Source organism: Triticum urartu, chromosome 6A, assembly GCF_056163025.1.
Source record: "Triticum urartu cultivar PI428250 chromosome 6A, HENAU_Tu73, whole genome shotgun sequence".
NCBI classification, from domain to species: Eukaryota; Viridiplantae; Streptophyta; class Magnoliopsida; order Poales; family Poaceae; genus Triticum; species Triticum urartu.
The window spans coordinates 282,506,130-282,525,828 of record NC_141878.1 but is presented as its reverse complement, the minus strand read 5'-3'; positions in this window follow the sequence as shown (position 1 = coordinate 282,525,828).

Here is a 19,699-nt window from a genome sequence, read left to right as displayed (position 1 = left end):
TCAAGTATGTATCCCGACATGTGCCGAAGAGGACTCAAGTAAATTGCTTAACAGGAGTTGTGCAGGAGGAAGTACCAGTGGTAAGGGATTTCCCTGATGTATTTCCAGCAGAGTTGCCAGGCATGCCACCGGGTAGAGATATTGAGTTCTTGATTGAGCTATTGCCAGGCACAGGGCCAATATCAAAGAGACCATATAGGATGCCAGCAAAGGATTTGGTGGAAATTAAGAAAAAAGATTAAAGAATTACTAGATAAGGGATATATTCGCCCAAGTTCTTCACCTTGGGGATCACCAGCACTACTAGTGGAGAAGAAGGATGGATCGTTAAGGATGGTTGTTGATTATCGAGGATTGAATGAAGTAACGATCAAGAACAAGTACCCACTACCAATGATCAACGATCTGTTTGATCGATTGCAAGGAGCTAAGGTATTTTCCAAGATCGATCTGCGATCAGGATACCACCAGTTGAAGATTCGAGAACAGGATATTCCGAAGACAGCTTTTACCACTAGGCATGGGCTGTATGAGTATACCGTTATGTCATTTGGTCTGACTAACGTGCCTGCCTATTTTATGAACATGATGAACAAAGTGTTTATGGAGTTTTTGGATAAGTTCATCGTAGTGTTCATTGATGATATCCTGGTTTATTCGAAGAATGAAAAGGAGCATAAGGAGCATTTGCGTTTGGTACTTGGAAAGCTCAGAGAACACAAATTATATGCCAAGTTCAGCAAATGTGAGTTTTGGTTGAAGGAAGTAGGATTCCTCAGACACGTTATATCAGGAGAAGGTATAGCAGTAGATCCCGCTAAAGTTGAAACCGTGACCAAGTGGGAAGCCCCAACAAAAGTTGGAGAGATCCGGAGTTTTCTTGGACTCACAGGATACTACCGGAGGTTTATTGAGAATTTCTCAAAGATTGCGAAGCCTATGACGGAGTTGTTGAAGAAAGATACCAAGTTCATATGGACAGAGGAATGTGAGGCTAGTTTCCAGGAGTTGAAGAAACATTTGGTTACCTCACCAGTGTTGATTTTGCCAGACCAGACCAAAGATTATGAGGTGTATTGTGACGCTTCACGTCGAGGACTTGGAGCAGTGCTTATGCAGGAAGGGAGAGTTGTTTCATATGCCTCAAGACAACTGAAGCCCCATGAGTTGAATTATGCTACGCATGATTTGGAGTTAGCAGCCGTAGTGCATGCCCTGAAAACATGGAGACATTTCCTCATTGGAAATCATTGTGAGGTGTACACGGATCATAAGAGTTTGAAGTACATTTTCACACAGAAGGAGTTGAATCTCAGACAAAGGAGATGGTTGGAGCTTATCAAGGATTACGATATGAAATTGCATTATCACCCCGGAAGGGCTAATGTTGTAGCTGACGCATTAAGCCGTAAGAGCCATGTCAATACGTTAATGATGGGAGAAATACCAAGGGAGTTAGCAGAAAATCTTCGTGAACTATGTTTGGAAATAGTTCCGAGAAGCTATGTAGCAGCGTTGGAGATTCAGTCAACTTTGATGGATAGAATCACAGAAGCTCAGAAAGCCGACAAAGAGATTGCCGCTATAAAGGAGAAACTGAGCAAAGGAAAAGCTAAAAGATTTCATGAGGATGAGACGACACCCTATGGTTTGAAGACCGTGTTTATGTGCCCAATGACCCGGAGATCAGGAAGTTGATACTGCAAGAGGCACACGACTCACCATATTCAATTCACCCAGGAAATACCAAGATGTATCTGGATTTGAAGGATATTTTTTGGTGGACCGGAATGAAGAAGGATATAGCGGGGTATGTAGCCGTTTGTGATGTATGCTAGAGAGTAAAGGCAGAGCATCAGAAGCCAGGAGGATTGTTACAACCATTGTCGATACCCGAATGGAAGTGGGATAAGTTAGGCATGGATTTTATCACGGGATTGCCCAGGACTCGTTCAGGCTATGACTCGATTTGGGTTGTAGTCGATCGATTGATGAAAGTAGCTCATTTCATCCCAGTAAAGACCACTTATACTAGTGCTAAGTTGGCAAAAATATACATGACCAGAATAGTATGTCTGCATGGAGTTCTGAGAAGTATCGTATCAGATAGAGGAACCCAGTTTACCTCAAAGTTCTGGAAGCAGTTGCACGAAACTTTGGGAACCAGGCTAGAATTCAGTACAACTTTTCATCCACAAACAGATGGGCAGACCGAGAGTAAATCAGATTTTGTAGGATATGCTGAGAGCTTGTGCGCTAGATTATGGATCTAGTTGGGACGAAAATTTGCCATATGCAGAGTTCTCTTACAAAAACAGTTACCAAACCAGTTTATAGATGGCCCCTTTCGAAGCCTTATACGGAAGGAGGTGCAGGACACCGTTGTCATGGGACGAAGTTGGAGACCGCCAGTTGTTTGGTCCTAACTTGATTAAGGAGTCTGAATAGAGGTGAAATTGATTCGCGATAGGCTCAAGGTAGCCCAGTCCAGACAGAAGAGTTATGCAGATTCTAAACACAAGGAGATAGTTTACGAAGTTGGAGACAGAGCTTATCTTTGAGTATCTCCACTTCGGGGAACAAAGCATTTTGGAGTTAAAGGGAAGTTAGCGCCATGATTTGTAGGACCATATCGAATTTTGGAGCGTATGGGAGAAGTGGCCTACAAGTTGGAATTGCCCGAAGGATTGTCAGGAGTTCATGATGTGTTCCACGTTTCTCAGTTAAAGAAGTGTCACGCGGAGATAGCTGACATACCATTGAGAGACACAGTGCCTATGGAAACTATTCAGTTGGATAACGATTTGACCTACGAGGAGAAACCAGTTAAGATCCTCGAGTTTGCCAGCCGAGTTACCCGCAGCAAAGTTATCAAGTTTTGCAAGGTTCAGTGGAGCCACCACACGGAGGATGAAGCCACCTGGGAGCGAGAGGAAGATTTTCTCAAGGACCACCCTCACCTATTTTCTAGCCAACCCGAATCTCGAGGGCGAGATTCATCTTAAGGGGGGTAGGTTTGTAACATCCCAAATTTTCAATTTGGAATGTTATACATTAGATCATCATGCATATCATATTTTATTTGCTTTTGGGTTTTGATCCTAGAAAATTCTAAGCAACTCAAGGACCCACGGAGAGAGTTGGGGATTTCGTTATTTTCATATTTGAGTTTTCTCAAATTTTGAAAATAGGATCATTTGAATTTATTTATTTTATCATCGATTATTTCTATTACAGAAATATGAGAGAGGGAATAAAATGGCTTTCCCAAAATATATAAATATTGAGGATTTAATAGTAAAATCAAATAAGATTTATTTCGGAGTTTTTCGATGTTTTTATTTGAATTTAGGAAAATACGCGTTTTTCAAAATTGCATTTAGGGCCCAAATAAATGTTCACTTTGTCGGGCTTGATTTTAGAAGCTCGGGAAAATTTATTTCGGGATTTTTGGAGTCCGTTTAGTATTTCTTTTTATTTTTCTTCCGAGCGTAATTATTTTAAAAAAACCAAACCGACCTTGGGCCGTGCCCGAGCGGGACTCCGCCCGGGGGACGCCCTTAAATAGCGCCGCACCCGAGCCCCCAGCCCATAACCGCCGCCGCCAGCCCACCCGCCCGCCGGAGCCGCGTCGCGCGTCGCTCGAGGTTCGCCACCGCCTCGAAATCCATGCCGTTTTTTTTAAAAACCGATTGGTTTTCGTCGGTTTAATTTTGGTTTTTCTTCGGGTTTTTTTTTGGATTAGGTTAATTAACGAATTAATCTGTTCGTCGTTTTTCTTTTTCGTCGGATTTTCCGCGGTTATTTTCTGATCACGATTTTCGCTTTAGTATAACTTTTCGCTCGTTTATCGGAATCAGGCGATTCAAGCGCCTGGAGTATCGTCTCGAAACCCTCTATCCGAATAATCAACTTAAACAAGTTTTTGCTACTGTAAAATTTGACTTAGATCAAGATTACTAGAACGAAGTTGTTTTCTTTCGCCGTTTGATTTTCTTTGCTTCATTCGATTTGATTCTTTTTGCCAACCGGAGTTCTTAAGTTGAACCTTCTAGTTAGATCTCTTATTTGAGTTTTACCCGTGCATTAGATGAGTTCTTATTGTATGCTTGTTTGTTTGTCTGCGATAGAGTACCCGGAGTGCGCCGCCTGTTACTTCGAATCGTTAGGTTTCTCGGATCATCAGCAAGGCAAGTAACACTTTGATCATATCTTTTCTACTACCCAGTTTTATTGCATTAGATCAATCCTCACACATTGCATGATTAGGATCTAATTAAATTGTGGGATGGGAAGTAGATGAGGTAGAACCTATTGCCTGTTTATTGTCAAACCTTTGGGAGTTACTTCTACGTTTGCTTATTATGCCATGCTATGCTAGTAGACGTGGATTGGGTGAGTGATATCCATGACAGATGTGAGATTGATAATTAATGGTTTATCTAAGGTGGCAACTTAAACACACATCTGGGTGGATTGAGGCACCTGGGTATTCCAGGACTTGCCTGTTTTCTTTTGGACCGCCACCCAGGCTCAAAGGGATCATGAGACTATTCATACTAGAAACTTCCGTGTGCAGCCACAAGCTATTATGGGCTCTAGCATAGTTGACTAAGTCGTGCGAACTCTTATAGTGGTAGACTAGCAGATGTAGGGGATGTAGGTGGTACGGTCTACCCGATCGTAAGGTGCTAGCACTTCTGAAAGACTATGTCTCGGTCATCCGTCTTCTCAAACACCATGTAGTGCGAGAAAACAAACGGAGGCGATCGAGTCTTGTGGGGAAAAGTGCGCAAACCTCTGCAGAGTGTAATAAACTAATCATGGTTAGCCGTGTCCCCGGTTATGGACATCTTGAGTATCTAGTACTTGGATTATCATGTGAATCTCATCATGTTACTTTAATTAATATTGTTGGGTTTTAATGATGTTACTTAATTGGGATTGAGAATTCTGTCAACCATTCTCAATGTTCAACAACCACCATGATAGTTAAATAAAATTATTCCGTTGAAGTAGGGAAAAATTGGCTTTACGCAAAAACTGTAACCATAGAGCTTTCCACCAGCCAAATATGCATATAGTATAGCTGTTGCATTCCATTACTCTCTATGTGTTACCTTGCCAGCATATTCCATGTGCTGACCCGTTTTCGGGCTGCAACGTTAATGTTGCAGACTTTTCAGACGACGATTAAGGAGTTTTTAGGTCGTGGTTCTATACTCAGTGATGCTGTTGGAGTTGATGGACTCACTTATCTTCCAAGCCTTCCGTTGTTATCGTTATTAGATGGCCTTAAGCCATATTTATTGTAATAAGTTCTCTTTTGAGACACTCGATGTAATAAGTGTGTGATTGCTACTCTGCTATAAATCCTCTGAGTACTGTGTGGTGTCAGCATTACTGATCCAGGGATGACACCGGAGCACAGAGATCAGACTGTTTGAGGTCTGGTCGCTACATCCGGTGTGCCCTGAGAACGAGATATGTGCAGCTCCTATCGGGATTTGTCGGCACATTCGGGTGGCTCTGCTGGTCTTGTTTTACCAGTGTTGAAATGTCTTGTAACTGGGATTCTGAGTCTGATCGGGTCTTCCTAGGTGAAGTAATATCCTTTGTTAACCATGAGAGCTTGTGATGGGCTAAGTTGGGACACCCCTGTAGGGTTTTGAACTTCCGAAAGCCGTTCCCGGGGTTATGGGCAGATGGGAATTTGTTAATATCCAGTTGTAGAAAACTTGACACTTAACTTAATTAAAATGCATCAACCGCGTGTGTAGTCGTGATAGTCTCTTTCCGGCGGAGTCCGGAAAGTGAACATGGTTCTTGTGTTATGCTTGAACATAAGTAGATTCAGGATCACTTCTTGATCACTTCTAGTTCACGACCGTGTTTTGCTTCTCTTCTCGCTCTCATTTGCGTAAGTTAGCCACCATATATGCTACTGCTTGCTGCAACTCCACCTCACTACCTTTCCCTACCCATAAGCTTTTTTAAATAGTCTTGATCGCGAGGGTGTGAGATTGTTGACTCCCCGTGACTCACAGATACTTCCAAAACAGTTGCAGGGGGAAAGTGGGGTGTCGGTGAGGTCGGGGCGGCACCGAGGAGGTGTTTCAAGGCGTCGCCGCGCTGTCCAGACGACGCAGACGAGCAGGGTGCTGCGTGGCGAGCTCGGCGCGCATGCACCGCCCCCTCCTCTACCTACTGGCTGATATGGGTGATGACTGGCACAGCCTAGGTGGGCCGGCCGAGTGCAGGTAAGTGGCCTCTGGCCTTTTCTCTCTCTTATTTTATTTGTTTCAGTTTTCTATTTTATGTAGATGTGTTGGCTTTATTTAAAATGCCAGAGCACTCTCAAAAATCCTGAAAATATTTGTCGGCGCTATTTGGATTATTTCCAATAGCCCTCATTTAAATTCAAGATTATTTGGGCATTTAGAATTATTTATAGCATTTAAATGCCCAAATTCAAATTACTTATGATTTAATTCAGTGACCCAAGATGTCCTAGAAAAATGTGAACCATTTTTGGCAGAGGTTCTAGACCAAGACAAAAATGATGAACATTTTTTAAGGGCATTTCAGGTTCTTTGGAAATTATTATAGTAAACCCTAGTTGAGTTAAGTGGTGCAAGGGGTTTATGCCATCCCCATTTCAAGTTTCAGGAAAAATTAAACATGATACATCACCCTAATGCAAGCACTGACTAGGGTTGTGACAACTCACCCCTACTCAGAAAAATCTCGTCCCGAGATTCAGGGTCCATTAGGAAGAAAGTGGGGTACTCAAGTCGAAGACGATCCTCCCTTTCCCAAGTAGCTTCTTTCTAAAAATGGTGTGACCATTGAACCTTGAGAAACTTACTGTTGTGGCGTCGAGTGGTATGCTCAGCTTGATCAAGGATACGAACGGGATATTCCCGATATGTGAGATTATCTTGGAGATCAAGTGTTTCGTGATCCACTCCACGGATAGGATCCGAGAAGCAACCCTGAGTTGAGAAACGTGGAAGACAACATGAACTGTGGAAAGATGCGGAGGTAGTTCCAATTGGTAGGCAACTTCTCCTCGTTTGGTAAGAATGCGAAAGGGTCCAATGTAGCGAGGAGCCAATTTGCCTTTGATACCGAATCGATGGGTTCCCTTCAGAGGAGTAACCCGAAGGTAATCCTTCTCGCTGACTTTGTAAGTCATGGCCTTATGATGGTGATCATATTGGCTCTTCTAATGAGATTGGGCTATTTTCAATTTCTCACGAATGATGCGAACTTGTTCTTCTGCTTCCTGGATCATCTCTGGGCCAAAGAATTGTCTTTCCCGGTTTCTGACAAGTTAAGAGGCGTTCGAAACCTTCGTCCATAGAGAAGTTCAAAAGGAGCTTTGGCCAAGCTGGATTGATAGCTATTGTTATAAGCAAATTCGTCAAATGGAAGGCATTTCTCCCAATCCATTCCGAATGAGATAGCAGAAGCTCAGAGGATATCTTCCAGAATTTGGTTGACGCGTTCTACTTGACCACTTGATTGAGGGTGGAAGGCGGTGCTGAAGGAGAGACGAGTCCCCATTGCATTTTGGAAACTTTCCCAAAATCGAGAGGTGAAGAGACTTCCACGATTTGAGTTAATTTCCAATGGAACACTATGAAGACACACTATTCGAGAGATATACAAGTCTACTAGCTGGCTAGCGGTTATATTCTCTCGAACAGGCAGGAAGTGGGCTACTCTGGAAAGACGATCGATGACAACGAAGATAGCATTATTCCCTCTCTTGGTCCTGGGAAACCCGGTGATGAAATCCATATCGATTTTATCCCATTTCCATTCAGGAATAGCTAAGGGTTGAAGGGTACCAGTAGGGCGTTGATGCTTTGCTTTAATGCGACAACACACGTCGCCACTAGCAATGTATTGTGCAATTTCTCTCTTCATCCTAGTCCACCAGAACCTCTGGCGTAGGTCCTGATACATTTTGGTACTACCAGGATGAATTGTGAGAGGAGATTCATGAGCCTCCTTAAGGATCAGATGCCGTAGATGTTGGTTCTTGGGAACCAGTAGACGGTTCTCAAAGAAAACAACACCTCGGTCATCCATAGAGAAACATTTAGTGGCTTCACTAGCAATGTTCTCTTGGATGCGGAATATACCTTTATCACGCTTCTGGGCAGCTATGATCTGATCCGTAAGGGTAGATTTCGCCACCAAGGTAGATAGGAATCCTTGAGGAACAATGTGTAGGTTAAGCTTCCGAAATTCCTCATGGAGAAGTGGTTGACCTTGTTGTAACATCAGGTTGTTACTATAAGATTTACGACTTAGTGCATCAGCCATAACATTGGCTTTCCCCAGGGTGTAAGTTATTCCTAAGTCGTAATCTAAGATCAACTCGACCCAACATCTTTGCCTGAGATTCAAATCCAGTTGGGTGAAGATATATTTCAGACTTTGGTGATCGGTGAAGATCTCGCAATGATTACCGAGAAGGTAATGTCACCATGTTTTGAGTGCATGGACTACAGCTGCAAGCTCCAGATCATGTGTGGGATAGTTTTCCTCATGTGGATGCAACTGTCGTGAAGCATAGGCAATCACATGACGATCTTGCATGAGTATGCAACCTAGTCCTTATCACGAGGCCTCGGAATAGATAACAAAGTCCTTGGAGAAATCTGGTGGTACCAGTATGGGAGCAGACATCGGGCGTCTTTTCAGTTCCTGAAAACTGTACTCGCACTGTGGGGTCCACTCGAACTTTTTATCTTTCTTGAGGAGTTCAGTTAGAGGTTTAGCAACCTTGGTGAAGTTCTCAGCGAAGCGGCGGCAGTAGCTCGCTAAGCCAAGGAAACTCCAAACTTGCTTGACCCTTTCAGGTGGAGTCCAATTAAGAACAGCCTGAACTTGCCCGGGATTGACAGCAATACCCTTACCAGAGATTACATGGCCTAGGTAGGTCACTTCTGGCAACCAGAATTCACACTTAAAGAATTTGGCATAAAGGTGGTGCTCTCGAAGTTTTGTCAACACCAGCCTTAGATGCTCGGCATGTTCTTCCTCATTATTGGAGTAGATGAGCATATCATCGAGGTAAAGCACGACGAATTTATCCATGTAATCCATGAAGATCGAATTCCTTAACCGATAGAATGTGGCTGGGGCATTGGTTAAACCGAAGGACATGACGGTGTACTCGTATTGGCCATAACGAGTAACAAAGGCCGTTTTGGGAATGTTCCCGTTCTTGATTTTGGTTTGACGGTAGCCCAACCTCAAATCCATTTTGGAGAAGATCGAGGATCTAGCGAGCTAATCATACAGGTCATTGATCCCGGGGAGCGGATACTTGTTCTTTATGGTGACCAAGTTGATAGGTCAATAATCTACAACCATCTGATCCGTTCCATCCTTCTTCTTGACGAAGAGGACGGGACAAGCCCAAGGAGAAGAACTAGGACGGATGAAACCCTTTTTCAAGGACTCATCGAGTTGTTTCTTAAGCTCAGCTAGTTCTAAGGGTGCCATCTTATAGGGTCTTCTAGAGATTGGGACAGTTCCTGGAACAAGATCTATCATGAACTCCACATCTCTATCAGGTGGAACACCTGGCAGTTCTTCTGGAAAGACATCCGGAAAGTCACAGACTACTGGTATATCTTCAAGGTATGGAAGAGCACTGGCATTGAGGGAGTAGAGCAGACACTCAGACACTCGTGTTAAGACATTGACTGTCTTGCCCGATAGATGTGTAAGTTGAACAGTTCTAGATTAACAATCAATCTTAGCATGATGGGCTATCATTCGGTCCATACCTAAGATGATATTTATGTCCGAGGATTTGAGAGCTATCAAAGAAGCAAGTAAAACCAGTCTATCGACAAGAATTTCATTCCCATGGCTTACCCTAGAAGTTTGCCATCTAGAGCTAGGAGTTTGAATTTCCATGGTGGTGGGCATGTCACAGAATGTCGTGTTGTGCAATCGAGCATAGCTCTCGGATATGAATGAATGAGATGCTCCAGTATCGAAAAGAACAGATGTTGGATGGCAGTTAACAAGGAGCTTACCAAGGACGACGTTGGGATCATCATGAGCCTCCTCAGCTGAGACATAGTTGACATGGCCACGTGTAGTGGTGGCTGGCTTTGCGTAGTACACCTTACCCGCTGGCTTACCACAGCCAATGGACTTCCCAGACTGGTTGGGGTTGTTGTTCTGGGGACACTCTCGAATGTAGTGACCTGGCTCTCTACACTTGAAGCATGTCAGAGTGTTGGTGCGCGGAGCAGCATTAGTGGCTGGTCCACCATAAGCCTTAGGTGGTGCATACTACTGGGTTGGGCGAGGCGCCTCATAGGATGGCCTCGGAGTGAATCTGGGTGGCAGAGCTGTGCTTGGAACCCACACACGGCGCTTCTGAGAGCCAGCACCGGATGAAGAACCAAAATCACGAGAGTGCTTGCATGTAGCTTCATAGTCAGTCTGGCCAGTCCCAGCACTGATGGCCTTGTTCACTGGCTTCTGGAAGGAGGAGCACTCGTGCAGACGGAGGTCGCACTGAAGCTCGGGGCTAAGTGCCTTTCGGAACCTCACCTGCTTCTTGGTGTCGGTGGACACTTCCTCAGGAGCATAGCATGTTAGGTTTCCAAACTCACTGTTATAGGCATCCACGGCCAGTCTCCCTTGGGTGAAGTTGCAAAACTCCTCCCTCTTACGATCCATAAGACCTTTCGGAATATGGTGCTCACGAAAAGCCTTGCTGAAGTCTGCCCAAGTGGTAATCTGGCCAGCTGGGTGCATAGCCTCATAGTTTTCCCACCAAAGGCTAGCGGGGCCCACATGATGATATGCAGCGTAAGTGACCTTATCAGCTTCGGCTACATTGGCAGAACATAGCTTATGGGTGATACTGCGAAGCCAGTCGTCCGCATTGAGGGGCTCGATGGAATGATGGAAGGTTGGTGGGTACAACTTGATAAAGTCATTGATAGACATCAAGTCATTCCTTGGTGATGTGGAGTGTTCTGCTTAATGTGTTCCAGCAGTCGGTTGGTCTCACGTTTATTCCTTTCTACCTCCAACATGACTTCGGCCAAGGAAGGTGGATGGGGCAGATTCCCATCCCTAGCCCCACTGGCTTCACCCTGCTCCTGGACAGCAGGGGTGATTCGGGTGTTGACCATCCTAGGAAAACAAAACAACGGTTTAGACAAGGATGGAAAAACTCTAGCATAGGAGTGCAGAATGTAATGGATGACACGGAATGTAGAGATGTTCATTTGTATGCCATGGTAATATAGAAACTGCCATATATATACCATCGGTCATACACACCATACATAGTTTAGTACAAGCGCAGTCTAAAGTACAACTGGGGTGAAGGATGATACATCTCATTAGAGGCATTCCAAGATCCTATACATTATTTATCTACGCCTCTGGAACTCAGTACACACTGAGTCATATTCCACAAGACGCGCAGGACTATGGAGATACAACTATTACAATACTACTACTGCCATGATCTAGCTCAGTCGTCTCCGTCTCCGTAGTAATCTTCATAAAGATTACCCGCGTAGCCTGGAAGTGGAACATGTGGATCTGGAAACTCCCGGTTGCGTGGGGCCTGCGGACCATAAGGACATGGATGAGGCCTTGGTCCCACGAACGGTAGAAGACGACGCCCACGTGGAGGTGTGATGCCTCCAACATTAGGATAGTCCATACGAGATGGCAGACGAGTGCGTATGGGGTACAAATCCCACATATCAAGATAACTTGTCTGCACGGCGGGTGAAAGCCGTGTCAGAGTGGCCCAGTGGTCCGCTCGAGTGTTGTACAGCTCCATCCGAAGGGCATGGACCTCACGGTCCCTTTCCTCCAGCATCTCTATGGTGGTCCGAAGGCGCAGCTCCTCATGAGTAGAGTCAGCGTAAAGACTAGTGTAATAACCCTCCTGACCAGTAAGTGCTGCTGGCAGATAATAGAACTTGGTGTTTTGAAGCGACGTGTGCCCAGATCGAATGATAGATATCATGGAGTAAGCGGCGTCCTAGACGGACATCTTCATAGTAACTCCGAGCCCGTAAGACCAGTGAAGGGGACCGGTAGCTCCGGGGTAGGAAGGATATATCCTCACTGTGCATATGTACTGACTCTAATTAAAATCTCGATACTACTCTTCTATGGTATACTCTAGATGCCATCAATAGCATGTCTCTGTCATCACACGGACCAGCATGGCCGTGGGACCGGACACATCAATGCACCGAGTCAGACGTACCACTTGATGTGTGGTGCGGGAAGCCATCTGAAACACAAAATAATGCAAAGGCATTAGAATTTCTAGTAGAAATTGGATAGCATAATGGTTGTAAATGCTCAAAAAGGATTTTGAGACATTTAGCAAAGGGTTTCATAGTCACTAACAACATCATATCAATGTCCTGGTCCAACTAAAAACATACCGAAGTAGTAGAAATTGAACTGGGGCTTGGAGCCAACAATCCTATAAGAGTCTACGGATTAGTAACACGTGAACCTGGTAGAAATAAGAGGAGCCTAGTCCTTAACCCCCGTGGAAGAATAGGCTGACTCAGATCAGAATGACATGAGGTAAAGTAGTAAAAAGAGCCTCAAGTTCCCTCCCACAATCAATTCCCCTACATATAACTAAAGCATTTCTAGACTCAACATTGACCAGTTTGGCTTGATGAACCTACAGGCAGTCCGGCTCTAATGCCAATGTTGTCAGGACCCCGACCCAAAGTCACACCGATCTAGCATGTAACACATCATATCACTTTGCGGCCTCACGCACGGTATTCCCACGGGTGCTACCTTAACTGGCCCGAGACCGTTTGCCCCTTTTGGCTCACGTATATGATAGTGTCGCTAGCATCCATATGACAGAGAACCCGGGCCGACATGACTAGTCGTAAACACAAAGTGGCACTAACTTACAGGGACAGGCATACATGACCCAGCAATGAACGTGTCGGTCATCAACGAGTGAATCCGGGCTGTAGCAGCTAGGCTAAGAGGACTCCGAAGAATCCGGGCTGTAGCAGGCTAACAGGACTCCGGTAGACACCACGTGACATTTCCCCGTAGGGACAGACATAGGAACGAAGAAGGACACATGCCGGCCAGCCTAAGGGTTCTGGAGCAGTAGCAAGCTACCATGGCTCAGTGGAAGCACTAGGAGATATTTCCCAGTAAGAGAGGCTACCAAGGATAAACAACTAGGTTGTTGGATCCCACACATACCAAGCATTTCAAATCATACACACAATATGCTCGATATGTGCAAATACAACATGGCATCACAACAAAACTCTACAACTCAAGTACTTTATTTAGAAGGCTCCGGAGAGCCATACATAACATGTTCATACAGGTAGGGTTCACACGACCCAACACTCAAGTCATACAAACATACAAGCACTGCGGAAGTAAACTTGTCTGAGTACAGACAACTAGAAAGCAAGAAGGCTTGGTGAAGCCTGTCTATCTACAAGGCCCTTCACAGCTCAGGATCACCACCTGGGTGGCAAGTCACTCGTCAACATAGAGATCTACATAGAACTCATCGGAGGGGGCGGTGTTCTCCTCTGCAATAGTTTATTAAGAAAACATGAGTACAAAGGTACTCAGCAAGACTTACATCAGATCCTACATACATGCACATCATTAACAAAGGGATAGTGGAGTTTATTGCAGCAAGCCAGCTTTGACTCTTGGCTAAACTATCCTACGAGACAACAACTTGTAAATGTTTGCGCACACGATTCCACTACTCACCACAACAATACACTACCGCGGATCCTCTTCTGTCATCCTACGGAAGGGCCATCCACGGCACTCACACTTGTCTTGAGGCTTTTAGTAGTCTGCATTTACTTGTCTATGAATTGTATAGGCAACCAAGTAGTCCTTTATCGCGGACGCGGCTATTCGAATAGATGATGTTAACCCTGCAGGGGTGTACTTCTTCGCACAAGTTTCCATCACTTAGCGTCTGCACACGACATGTGCTCGGCAGACTTCAAGCGAAAGCCGACATGGGTGTACACCACGACCCGACTAACCACTCAAGTCCTTAGTCTAGGTTTATCGCCTATTCAGGTTCCATCCACAGGGAGTCCGGCCGAGGTTTCCACTACGGCCCCGAATGATGTGTACATGGTTCCCGAGGCACCAAACGAGCATCTCGATACACCGGGCCACGTACCTACCGCATCACAGCCCACCCCGCGGGTCAGCGCTGCGCATGGCCTCCAGTATTCTACGAACACCAGAAACTACTTGCAACTCCTGGACAGAGGACAAGGGCGATTAATAAGTCGAGCGGGGTCATATTTCAGGGCCCAATGTGTGGTAGTAGCTGATCTTAAATCACACATACAGATCTCAGTTCTTAGGGACTGTTCCAATGAAAAAACCACCATGTACTCCTACATGGCCTCTCATCGATACCTTTACCAAAACATGTTCAACACTTCACTCTCATCACCGACACAATCATTTCACTCCAGCCCATCAGCCAGATGAACCAGACCTGACACAACTCTAAGCATAGCAGGCATAGCAAGGTAGGAAACACAAACATGGCTCAATCAACTCCTTCACATGCTAGTGGGTTTCATCTAGTTATTGTGGCAATGACAGGTCATGTAGAGGAAATTGGTTCAACTACTGTAATGCCCTGAGACCGATGTGCCAGGTGTCCTCAAGTTATTCGCTGTTGTTGCCTTGTCATGTGCTTGTGTGTCATGCATTGCATATCATGTCATCATGTGCATTTCATTTGCATACATGCTCGTCTCATGCATCCGAGCATTTTCCCCTTGTCCGTTTTGCAATCCGGCGCTCCTATGTCACCTGGTGTCCCTTTCTACCTCTTTTCTCATGCGGGTGTTGTAATGCCCCGAGACCGATGTGCCAGGTGTCCTCCAGTTATTCGCTGTTGTTGCCTTGTCATGTGCTTGCGTGTCATGCATTGCATATCAAGTCATCATGTGCATTTCATTTGCATACATGCTCGTCTCATGCATCCGAGCATTTTCGTCTTATGTATTACATGGGTTGTGTGAAGATTACCTCACTTGCAACATTGCTTGCAATGCGGTTATGCCTCTAAGTCGTGCTTCGACACGTGGGAGATATAGCCGCATCGAGAGCGTTACAAGTTGGTATAGAGCCTTCCCCGACTTTAGGAGCCCCCTGCTTGATCAAATCACTGGCGCTGTTGAGTCTAGAAAAAAATGTTTTGAGTCATTTAGGATTATATATATCGGAGAGTAGGATTCTTTTTACTCCTCAGTCCCTTCATCGCTCTGGTGAGGCATCTTGACGTAGAGTTTTGACTCTTCTCTTCTCAAATTTCACTAAAAAAATATTAGGATCGCGCGGGTATCTTGGAATCGTTCCGATGGTTTTGTGACGAGAACATTGTTCTTGGTGCCTCCTGACATTTAGGGGTTGTGGCAGGGGAGTTGAGCTCCGAGGTGTTGTCGTCACAATTTTATTGTTGCAGTTCTGGAATACCTGAGTTTGGCCAACATCGAAAATCTCTTTTATGTAGTTGTTGGTGAGATAACCTTGACGCCACCCAGTACTGGGGCGGGAGTTCGGGAGTATTGCCATAACTCGTATAACGGATGCTTTTCGAAGGTTGAGGTAAACAATTTCCAAAGGTTTCTTGGTTATGTGTTGAAGGATTTGCTAGTTTTGGGTGAGATATTATGCTTCCCCTGTATCCCCAACACTGATTGCATAACCGGGAAAATTTTGGGAGTTTATAAGTGGGAATTCAACTAGTTCTTAGGATATCTTTCCGACAGATGTATGATATAAAATTGGGGTTCGACGTCTAGTGGTCCGCCTATCCACAGTTGGTTTTACAGTGGTCTCGTTGTGTCTTAGAGAGTCCTTGGCTATGCCGACTCGGGGACGCTTCGTATGTCATGTACACTGCCTTGTACATGATGGAGCTGTACGATCGAGCCCGTGTAGGCCCCACCACGAAAACTTCGGACGAAATCTCTATCATATGTTTGTTCCAGCTTATTCTGCAAGCCAATCCTTTGTTTTGTTTGAGCTGTGGTATTCGAATTGCTTCGAAGTCAAGAGTTGATTCCATACCTTTCCTAAACGGTGTTCTCATACTCCTATGTGAATACTAATCCTTCATGATAATCGAGTTTGTCATGTCAATCCTTCTCAACCGGCGTGTTTCTCGTCAAGTGGATCCTATCATTTTCAACATCTACAAGATCAATTCAATTCATTTCAACGTTATTTGTTTTCATCCGCCCAAGTTGCCTTTGTTTTCCCACCCTCCCTCCCTTTTTCCTCAAGGACTCAGATGTCTTAATCAAGTATCCTTTTATTGGTGGGAAGTCTCTATTCTTTTCCGTCTATGTTCGTATCCGGTGATTCTCATGAAGATACTAACAGAGCCTCAAGTTCATCATCCTTCATTCTTTTTTTCTCTGGTGGATTCAATTCAAGCTTTGTTGATGGTATTCTTTTCCTCGTTTCAAATGCTTTTCTCATGCCGGTGCACCTCTCAACTATCCTCTTCTCGCTATTCAATTATTCCGAAGTGCTGAAGATATCTCCAAGATTCGTGTTTACACTCTGCTTTCATTCAAACTCTTTCGAGGATGTTATCTCTTTCAAGCCATTTAATTCAACCAGTGCATTCTCCTTTCCAAGTAATCATTTCAACGGTGTATCTTTTGAGTGGGCCCTAACCCACAGGTCTTTTCCCAGGATCTTACCTGACTCTTCTTATTTTCTCGGAGCTTTTCAAATTCATTTCGAAGTTTGACATAAGAATGAATTATCATCAGTCAAATGCCTCTCTCCAAGATCTGTCAAATTTTTTTCATCGTTGGCTCAACCTTTCCATTCTTCATTCTCGAGTGCCTCAACAATTCATGGTGGTGTTTCTCATCATCATTCTCAACATTTGAAGACCGAAGAAGATTTTTACCTCCATATCTTATCCGTTCTCTCAGAGATTCGTGGTTCTAGTTTGAGGCCATCCTCTCATAATTGTATTCGATTGTGAGAATTCTTTTCACCCATCCGGAGCAATACAGAAGTCTTTTTAGTTTGATTATCTGGAGCCCATCGTCTCAGAATTATTCATTCTCAGCTTTCAGCTCTTGTTATCTAAACCTTACCGGTGCATTTTTCAAATTTCTCTAATCACCTCGGGATCTCTTCGTTCACTTGTATCTAAATTTCCCCAAGCATCTTCGTTCATTGCCAATTCTTCCTGGTGTTTCTTTATCTTTTCTTCGTTCGTTTTTTAATTCTTACGGTGGTTCTTCCAAGATTCTTCTTCCTTCGTTTATCATATCAATTTATTCGTTGTTTCCAATCCTACTGGTGATTCATTGAAGGCCTCTTCAAGTTGGCGCTATATCTATCTTAAACCTTTTTACGAGAATAAGTAGTATGCAAAATCCGTTGCTTGTCATCAATTTAAATTGGTGAAGGATAGCATAATGTAATTCTTATTCTTGTTTCATCGAGTAAATTCAATTCTTTATTCCAGAGGCTCATTAAATTATCGGTTTCACTTGATTCATCTTTCCTTTTCCCAGAATTCCAAGCTCTCTCAATTTTTTCCTCATCACGAAGATTCATCTAAATCATTGCAAGTCTTCACCTTGTGTTTTCAACTTCTCTTTCATTTCGATTGTTCATTTCTTTTATTACCAGAGTTCTTCATGAAGGTTCTACATGATGGTTCATCAAGGATTTAATTTCTTTTCAAAGTGTTCATCGAGATTCTTTTCAGAGGAGCTCAAGTATTCTTTATCTTGCATTTCAAAGTGCAATTCTTTCAACCGTATCATTCGAGGTGGTATTATGTCATTCTTGATAATTTGAGTTCATGTCTCATGATTCACATGTTGTTAAGAATGAGGTATTTTAAATCCATCAATCTCGTCATTGGAGTTATCTGGGGTTATATTTCACCTAAAGCTTTCCCTAAGGATTAATGCTATTAATAGTGATAATATATGACCCAAGTTCTTCATTTATCCTCCTGGTGAAATAAGTTTCTCGTCTCCTTGTTCTTATCAATCCAATTCTTTTTCCCGTGAGTGGCAGGTTGTCACCTCATAATTTGAGATGTATTCCATAAGACAATATCAAGCTTATTCTTTTCATTGTTGGTTTTCCAACAACTCCGTTCTAGCATTTGTTGTAAGCGTGCTCCCTCAAGATCTTGTTTCCCTTCGTTCATTGCATTCCATTCTTACTTTTGTTCCGGAGGCTTTGTGATGTTTCTTTCTTCAACCATCATCTCGTTTCATCTAAGATCATGTTATTTCCTGTGCTTATCCATCTAACCGGAGTGTTGTGTCATCTCTTCTAGTTCTTTTCATCTTATTAAGTCTTGAATCCCTTCTCAACCGGAGTGCTGCCCAAAGTTGTTCTTCCTTGTTCCTCTTTGCTAACGGAGTGCTTTCAACTTCATTTATCTCCATTGTATTCTTTTTGATAAATGGCTTAACCTTTTCAAGGTTCTTTGGTCTCACTCGTTTGTCAAAGAAGCAACTTAGTTTTACCTCTCCTCTTTCTCTTTCGTTTTTCCCTCTGATGCCATTCTAGATCTCGGGACGAGATCCTCTCGTAGTGGTGGAGTGTTGTAATGCCCCGAGACCGATGTGCCAGGTGTCCTCCAGTTATTCGCTGTTGTTGCCTTGTCATGTGCTTGCATGTCATGCATTGCATATCAAGTCATCATGTGCATTTCATTTGCATACATGCTCGTCTCATGCATCCGAGCATTTTCCCCTTGTCCGTTTTGCAATCCGTGCTCCTATTTCACCCGGTGTCCCTTTCTACCTATTTTCATGTGCGGGTGTTAAACGTTCTCGGATTGGACCAAGACTTGTCATGCAGCCTTGGTTTACTACCGGTAGACCGCCTGTCAAGTTTCGTACCATTTGGACTTCGTTTGATACTCCAACGGTTAACCGAGGGACCGAGAAGGCCTCGTGTGTGTTGCAGCCCAACACCCCTCCAAAGTGTCCCCAAAATCCACCTAAACCCCCTCCAGCATCTAAATCGTTCGATCATGATTGTGTTGTTTCGTTCTAGTTGAACAGTAGTGGAGCCCAGTTGGGGTCGATCGGGGATCTGTGTAGCTTTTGGGATAGTCTTCTTTTATTTTGGTTCCGTAGTCGGACCTTGAGTGTATCTGGATGTATGTAATGCTTTATTCATGTAATTGTGTGAAGTGGCGATTGTAAGCCAACTATGTATCTCTTTTCCCTTATGTATTACATGGGTTGTGTGAAGATTACCTCACTTGCGACATTGCTTGCAATGCGGTTATGCCTCTAAGTCATGCTTCGACACGTGGGAGATATAGCCACATCGAGAGCGTTACAAGTTGGTATCAGAGCCTCATTTGTCAAAGAAGCAACTTAGTTTTACCTCTCCTCTTTCTCTTTCGTTTTTCCCTCCGATGCCATTCTAGATCTCGGGATGAGATCCTCTCGTAGTGGTGGAGTGTTGTAATGCCCTGAGACCGATGTGCCAGGTGTCCTCCAGTTATTCGCTGTTGTTGCCTTGTCATGTGCTTGCGTGTCATGCATTGCATATCAAGTCATCATGTGCATTTCATTTGCATACATGCTCGTCTCATGCATCCGAGCATTTTCCC